An 8,222-nucleotide genomic window follows, 5' to 3' on the forward strand; every position below is an offset into this window, starting at 1 on the left:
TGACACTGCCAGAGCATGTGCTGAAGTGTGTACCTCGGATGTCCACAGCGCGCACAGGCCGAGTCTCTGCCTTCTATGAATTTTGAAGAAATAAACGGAAATGAATACGTGTCCACCTGTACCATTACCAGATAGATTGTCTGTGGTCTGTTTAAGTCTGGGCGTGGAAGCGGAAACTTTTGGCGCCTTAGTTGACATTAAAAGTGAGAAGATGGTGCTCCTGCCCTCCCTCGGCTTCAAGTGCGCACTACCGGTGCGGCGGGTGGGACCTCGCAACTGGGAGTGTACAAGCTCGTTAGGAATGATTTCATGTGTGTCACTGCTCATGTGACCGTGGAAACGAAGGAGAGGCTTTTTGCCTGACCAAGATGCAGTGCTCTAGTGAAAGTTCGCGAGTGTGTGAAGACACTAGAACGATTCGTAGTGGGCATCAACATGTGAGTGGCAATCGCTTACGCATCTGATAGGTGACGTAAGCGTAAGCAGACATGTGAGTTTCGGGACAATAGTCGATGACAGATCACCTACTCCAGCCCCGCCGCGGTGGTCTAGTGGCTAAGGTACTCGGCTGCTGACGCGCTGGTCGCGGGTTCAATTCCCGGCGGCGGCGGCGGCTGCATTTCCGATAGAGGCGGAAATGTTGTAGGCCCGTGTGCTCAGATTTGGGCGCACGATAAAAACCCCAGGTGGTCAAAATTTCCGGAGCCCTCCACTACGGCGTCTCTCATAATTATTTAGTGGTTTTGCGACGTTAAACCCCACAAATCAATCAATCAATCAATTATCTACTGTATAGCGAACTGAAATATTGTACATTAGCACATGCAACATTCACCCAGCGTCCGCCATCAGAAACAGAGGCATGTTGCACGAGACGGCGGAACTCGTTCTTTGAAGAGATTCATCGCAGCTACAGGTTGCGAAACGTCGCGCGGGCCCGCAAACGGTTTCAATCTGGGTCGAAGGAAAGGGCGGCTTTCTAGAAGCCACGTAGTGCGTGTTTCACACCACTCTTACTGTGTCTGTGATGCTGTCCGGGGGTGTAGCTCAGATGGTAGAGCGCTCGCTTAGCATGCGAGAGGTACTGGGATCGATACCCAGCACCTCCACTTTTTTTTCAGGACCTTTTCTTTTTCTTCATCGACTTCTACATGCGTGGTGTGTTCCCTTATCATAGCGCAGGTGTCACCGGAGCCAATCAAATAAATTTGTATATTCAAAAGCACTTGAGACACCCGGACGAAAGATTTCCTTAAAACTCTTTCCAGCACGGTGGTCACCCCAAGTAACCACCTTCTTTTTATTTTTTTTTCTTAAATAATGTGAGCCCCGTGTGTCAGATTTTAAATGCAGCATATTTTAAAGCTTTTGGCAATCCGACTGAGATGACACTACTTCGTTTGGACTTGAATGTGTAATATGCTACATCTGCTTTCTTCCGGCTGCCGTCGTCATCAAGGCGCGTTAGACCGTAGACCCGAAATGTATTTAATTATATTTAGGTGTAAGCTGCTCATACTAAGTTGAAAGTGCAGGAGAGCATGTTCAATGCTAAACGCTAATTACCGTAGAAATAAGGAACTGTACTTGCACCGGAAGTTACCAGTGAACCCTTTATGCATGGTGGTCACTTCAGGTGACGCCCTCATATCTTTTGAACTAAAATTGCCTTTTTTTGTTTCTTGCGAAAAAATCATTTTCTGCAAAGTATGCCGATTTTTTTTTCAATAAAACTCTTTCCCGCGAAAAATGATGTTCTGCGGATGAAAAAGGTAAATATCCGACTCAGCTTATATACGGCTACGTTGGCTCTAGTGATTTTAAAAATCAGACTATTTAGCTTCACGTCACCCGTATAAGGCTTACGGGGCAGCTTGTCTTTCGGAGAATGGTGGCTCCCGGTGGATGCAGGGCAATTGTATTGAAAACTGGGACATGTATTCTTCCACAGTCATGCACACGGACGTTGACTCCTCACTTCTAAACATTAATCAAACATCTGAAACATGCTGACGTAGACCTGTACTTCAAGAGTTATGTAAACAGCACCATTGCTTGAGCGCCTTGCCCCTCTTTGTCCACCTCGAGGGGCAAATACAGTGGATTCATTTTTCCTGTGAAAGAAATCAAAAAGCGACCCTAAAGTTGTCTGTCTTGAAGGAAGTATTTGTCAATGGTTAAAAGTCACATGCAGCTGATTGATAACATTCTTGGCAGTACGATAAGAGATTTCTTCTAAGACATTCCGCAATTTGAAGCGGCAATAATGAGTGAACGATTAAATAAGTATTCACTTAGCAAACTGCTAATTAATGACTACTTGATTGAAGTGGTCTGGTCGAAATTCCCGTATGACAAAATATCAAGTATCATCAAGTGTCATGTACAGCCTATTGAAAATCCTGGATTGGTTGATGCTGGAATTGTTGGTGAATATGGTGGAAAGAATAGTGGATATGGCGGAAATATTAGTGGATATGGTGGAAATATTAGTGGATATGGTGGAAACTGTAGTGGGCATAATGGCGGACGACGGCGAGAGTGGAAAAAATGATGGCAGATGGTGGTGGTGGTGGTGAGCCAATGGTGGTGATGGTGGAAAATGCCAGCTAATGGTGGCGAGGCAAAACGTGTTTGGTGGAAGGCATGGTGAGCAAGGTGAATGACGGTGGCAAGATGGGAGCTTGGTGGATGGCCGTGGCATGATGTAAAGCACATTACAGTGTGCGAAATCACTTATTTGTAGTGTTTCATTCTTGAATGCGCAGAGATATATGTTTACGGTCAAAAGAAACCAACGCTGCTCATTACGCTTTCCAGTACGTTTTTTTTAATTACTGTGGTGTCAACAACGCTTCAATTTTTGTGGAGCATAGAGTATGCGGCCGGGAATACGTTTCCATTTCGCGCACCTACTTACATCCGTTTGACATCCGCGATGTGTTTTTTTTTGGGATGTTTAGAAGACTGGAGTTGTCACTGTGAACATGACAATAAATGTTTAACATCGGCGCGCAGTTGTCGACAAATAAACGGGCTCCAGTTCTTAATTGCCCCTTTCAATGTTAGAGCAGAACACAGCCCGGTCACTTGATGTCGCCACGCTAGAAACGCAACTCTGGTAATGCTTGCACGCTCTATTGTTTGAGCCGCACCTATAGTTTGACAAAGTGAGTTCGAATACGCATAAACTTTCAACTTTTGACATGCATCGAGATGAGCCGCAGCTAATGTGATTTTCAGTAGTCTGTTCTACCACCATTATTTTTTCCAAAGGTTAGTCATACCGACAGAGCCCGTACAAGTGTTATCTGCGCTTCTGGGTTTTAGAATATCCACTTTTGATGAGTAAAAATGACAATACAGCACAGCTGCGGCATCATTTAACCTAAATGAAGCCTTTTTTATTGTGTATGGTGTCCGTGCAAGAAGCGGCAAACATCGATTGGACGCGCTTGCAGCACTCCCACCAAAGGTACGGTCGGGTGCGATTTGAAGGTTATCACGTGAGCGTCGACCGGCATAGCATCCAGAGGCCCTAGCGGAACGTTTAGGAAGAATAAAAATCAAGATTTCACTTTCTTCTCTCGCTAGTTGGCTGTTCTATGCTACGACAATCACCCCGTTGACGAACTCTTCCCCCTTCTTTCTCTCTATTCTAAATGTTCCATTCGTTGCGATCAAGCGTAACTTGGTAGGCTGTTATCTTTCCGCACGACAACAACGTTTGTGGGAAAGCTCTTGTCAACCTTCATTTGAGTGACGTGCTATGTCGTGCAAAATATAAGCATCGCATCGTAATGCTGACTTCACCAGCCAATAAAATTCCGCCAAACGTTTTCGCACAGGGGTGTCAATGCTGCAATGCTGGATGTGACCCCAGACCACATGTCGCAAGAAAATGCCTCGACGGCTTACATTAGAGGAACGCCGTGAAATTATTTCTTTGGGAAGGTTTATGTCCCAGCGACAGATTTCCCGTAAGCTGAACCAGCCACAGAAGAGAATCAACCGCATTCTTCGGGCATTTTACCAGGAAAACCGCTTGGAAGATGCACCACCCCAAAGGAGGCCTAGAAAAGCAACTGAGGAAGAAGATGCCTCGATAATAGCTGCTGTGGTCAAAGACCCTTTCTCGACAACAAAGAAAATTAAAGAATAGTTTGGCCTTTCCCTCAGTCTTTCAGCTGTCCGAAGAAGACTTCGTGCTGCCGGTCTGAAAAGCCACGTGGCGGCTAGAAAACCGCTTTTCACCAGTGAACATCGAAGGAAACGTTTGGACTTCGTGCGTCAGCACGAACATTGGAGGGCTGAAGAATGGCAGCAGGTCTACTTCAGTGATAAATCGACGTTCACCTCTTGCTGGAACCAGCGACTTTGTGTTTGGAGAGTCCGTGGCAGCTGGTGAGGTTTATATTGCTTGTGTATCATTTCACACAGACAGCGGTTTGGCACCGCTCTTAGGTTTAGGAGCGTACTCATAATCATCATAATCCGCAGCAGCATCACCCTGACTAACCTAATTGCAGCAATGGTCTCTCCCATACTACTCTAGATAACCCGGTCCTGTTGCCGGCCATGGTCCCGTGATTCACTCGAGCTTCTTAATCTCATCCATCGAACTGATTTTCTGCCGTGCCGAGCTGTGCTTGGCTTTTCTTGCAATCCACTCTGCTACCATAAATTACAATTGATTATCCTTCTCTCTCATTTCAAGTTCGGCCCTTTTCCCCACTTCGACTAGTCAGTACCTCACGTTTTTCTCTGACCCACATGCCATTTTTGTGGCTCGACGAAAGGTTTTTTACATAGTTACCACACTGTGAATATTGTGCGTAGAAAACGGATTTATCACTTTTATTGCAGGTGCGAGCATGAAAACATTCGCAGTGTCGGTGCAAGCGGGCGTGTATTGATCAACGTCTGGGGCGCAATAACATATGCCGGTCTGGGTCCGCTCTTCTGCACCCCCAGAAGACTTACGGCCGAAGTCTACAATGAGATCATCGACGATGTTCTCCTACCTTTCGCCATCAATGGACCATTTCCTGACGCATGCGTTTATTTCCAACACGATGGCTGCCCTGTTCACAATGCATCCACAGTGCAAGAAAATATAAATGCTTCTGGCATTGCACAGCTCTGCTGGCCTCCTAAAAGCCCCGACCTCAATATCATCGAGATTGTTTGGGGACTAACGAAGGCACGATTGGCTCGCACCAATTTGACAATGACGCAGACACTTTGTGGAAACATGTTGAGATGGAGTGCAATTCTCTCAGACTGGACCCTATTTGGTGAAATCTGTGTTAGCTTCTGTCCCGAAAAGGCTAAACGACGTGAAGGAGAGCTCGGGCGGCGTATTGAAGTATTAAGTTGCAAGCCCTAAATGTACTGTAACAGTGATTTTAGAGAAACTCCTGAGTTTTCTCGTCCCCAATAAAGAATATTGGATATTATTTCTGCAGTGACTGCAAAAACATCTCATTTTCAGATGTTCCTTTGTTATGATTATATAAGATAAGTGATGATCTCTCGTCTGAAAATCGCGATGCTCTGAGTGCTTCAAACTTCTCAATGACCTTGAACCAAAAATAAATCATGTTTCAAACAATCCTTCTATTTTTTTTTGTCATCTACGTGACTGTGCGAAACAAAAAGCAAAATTAAAACTGAAGAGAGCCCGCAGCTTATGTAGTCATCACGGGCAGTGTTTGCCACGGCAGCAGTGACCTAATGCACACGCTAGATGCAGCCTTCATGCCGTCCGATTACTGATAATAGCGAAGAATGCGTTGCATGAAATACCATCCCCTTCTATTATCGGAAGCCAGTATATAAAGAAAAAGAAAGAAATAAAAAAACCTTCCACGGACGGGAGTGACCGCAGCTTTAGGAAAAGCAAAAAGAGTGAGGGAAGCTTGCCTACTGCTTCCCTCTCCTGAGAAAAGAGTTCTGGGCCGTGGCGCTGTTCTCGCTCTAGGTCGATGCTCGTGCGATTACGTTCATATCGCACCTGACTGTACGCCTCTCCTCACCGACAGCCGCCGGTCGCACTCGCCGGCACTTCGCTGGCTCTTATGCGAGAACATAGACACACCGATTCGTACGCTTACTGAACCAATATGATAGCATAATGTTTTTGGCGCACTGCATTCGTTTTGGACAAGCCGTTATGTAGCTGTTCTTAACGACAGAGCAACAGCGGTGCGCTGGCACGACTGCGGTGTGCGTTTCGCGAAAAACATTAAAATCAATTCTGTGGGCGTATCTATCGAATGAGCATAGAAGCGTAATAAAGGCTGAACTGATATCGCCCTTTGGAAGGAGTGACAAACGGATAATAAACTTGCCAGTAACCACCGATAAACTCTACCTGATCCTCAGTTCACTGAATTGCTTTTTTTTTTCTTGCGGTTGTAACTTGTAACAAAAACATAGCGCCGTTGCCATTATCGCAGTGGCAATCGTTACAGGCAGCAGTTTTTCGTGTTTATCAAATGTGCGAAGTTTAGTAGCAGGTGCATAACCCGTCCCTCCCAAATAAACGACAAACAGACCTGAAGTAAACAGTGACTGTGTGAGTTGACTACTTCTTTAACAGCCATGACGCCATCTGTCGGCGTGACGCAGTGGTTAGTGCGCTCAGTTCGAAGTTCGGAGATGGCAGGTTTGATCTCACGCTGGCGCATTATATTTTTTACGGGTGCTTGCTACATTCTTTTTTATACAAAAATTTTTAATATTTCTTTAGTGGCAGCTCGTCACGGTGGTTCTGACGCTGCTTTGCGCTCCACCATTGCCGGCTGGAGCGCGCCATCCACTATCCACTCCAACATACGCCACCATACACCATGTGCCACCAAAAATTCCACGGCCATAATCCACCAAAATGGTGGTTGGTGGAATCCACCACTCGTAAGGTGAACGTTTTTTTCAATAGGACATTTAGCCACTGCCCCACCTCCTCAAGGACCACCCCTAGCTGCCCCCTCCCCGCCGGGCCTTCCGTGCGACGGACGACGGCGTGCGCCTGTCCTCATAGCTTGAGCCGCGACGGCTGCCATCATACAACATAAAACGCGTGAGACGATCGTATCGACTGGGGACTTCATGCGGAACTTCGCGATGGCGAAAACGCACCAGAAGGGTCGATATAATGACTCCCAGCACAAAAGTTCTGACTGCTCCACATAGATAGTGATGAGCGAAAAGAAACATCTGCTCAGTACGAGCACACTGGCGGGAACCATGCCGCGGCGGCGTCGCGCCCGTCGGTGCCTCCGCTCGGCAGCCAGCGGCACGCTTTTCACATTGGCGGCGCCGCGAGAAAAGCGAGACTAAGGTCGTTAGATGAAAGAAGTCGCACATCTTGTCTTATCTAGGGACCTTGGCGAGACAAGAATGGACATGTCGAGACGCGCGCACCCACTTGCTAGCTGCCGCCTCACGGCTACGGTGTTCTCCGCGACAGACGGAGAGGGAAAAAAAATTGCCCGAATCTACATGTTACACTGTAATTGTCGTCGAAATATGATAGTCTTGCGTCTGGAGAGAGTGAACAAAACGTTTATTTGATGTTCTGCGCAAGAAAATCAGTGAATGGCATTCTGAAGGCGCTGCGTTAGAGTGCCTCGAGCATGTAACGGAGGCGAACAAGTGCATCTAGGAACGTTAAACACGAGCGCCATTTGGCGGTTATCCTTAAAAACGAAGGCATGCGCGACCGCGGAGAAAGATGCGCGCCAGTCACGAAGGTGATAAGGTGTAAAATGGAAAGCGATGGGCAGGTGCCACCACCGTGCCGTCGTATCAAAGCGTTGGAAACACCTTCTTGAGCATCGCGTTGCACTGTCAGCGCAGCGCATTAAACGGTATACAGTCCTTAGAGTGTTTTGTGTGTGTCCTTTTCTAGTATAAAGGCAGACATAAACATAGACATGTTGTTATGGCGCCTCAGATATGCGCAATATTGACAATCGCGCAACTATAAACGCTAAACCTTGAGCAATATTGGTGGGCGCAGCAGATGGGATTGGCCGTTCGGTGCCGTTTGAGGTATCGTTAGGGCTGACAAACAGACAAATGTACAGACATACAGACAGACCAAAATTTTTCCATTGAAGGTCCCCAAGAAACACTATCGTCTTTAAAAAACATGGGTGAGGAGGCGCACTGATGTGAGCAGGAAGGGAGCAAAAGCAGGCGCTCATTGGTGGTTT

At 46.8% G+C, this 8,222-nt stretch overlaps 1 non-coding gene across 1 annotated transcript; it reads left to right on the forward strand.

Moving 5' to 3' along the window:
* The first annotated feature begins 1,036 nt into the window (after positions 1-1,036).
* TRNAA-AGC (transfer RNA alanine (anticodon AGC)) lies at positions 1,037-1,109 on the forward strand. Its single transcript has one exon. It is a non-coding gene; the product is annotated as a tRNA-Ala (tRNA).
* The last annotated feature ends 7,113 nt before the right edge of the window (positions 1,110-8,222 follow it).

This window comes from Rhipicephalus microplus, chromosome 2, assembly GCF_043290135.1.
Source record: "Rhipicephalus microplus isolate Deutch F79 chromosome 2, USDA_Rmic, whole genome shotgun sequence".
NCBI classification, from domain to species: domain Eukaryota; kingdom Metazoa; phylum Arthropoda; class Arachnida; order Ixodida; family Ixodidae; genus Rhipicephalus; species Rhipicephalus microplus.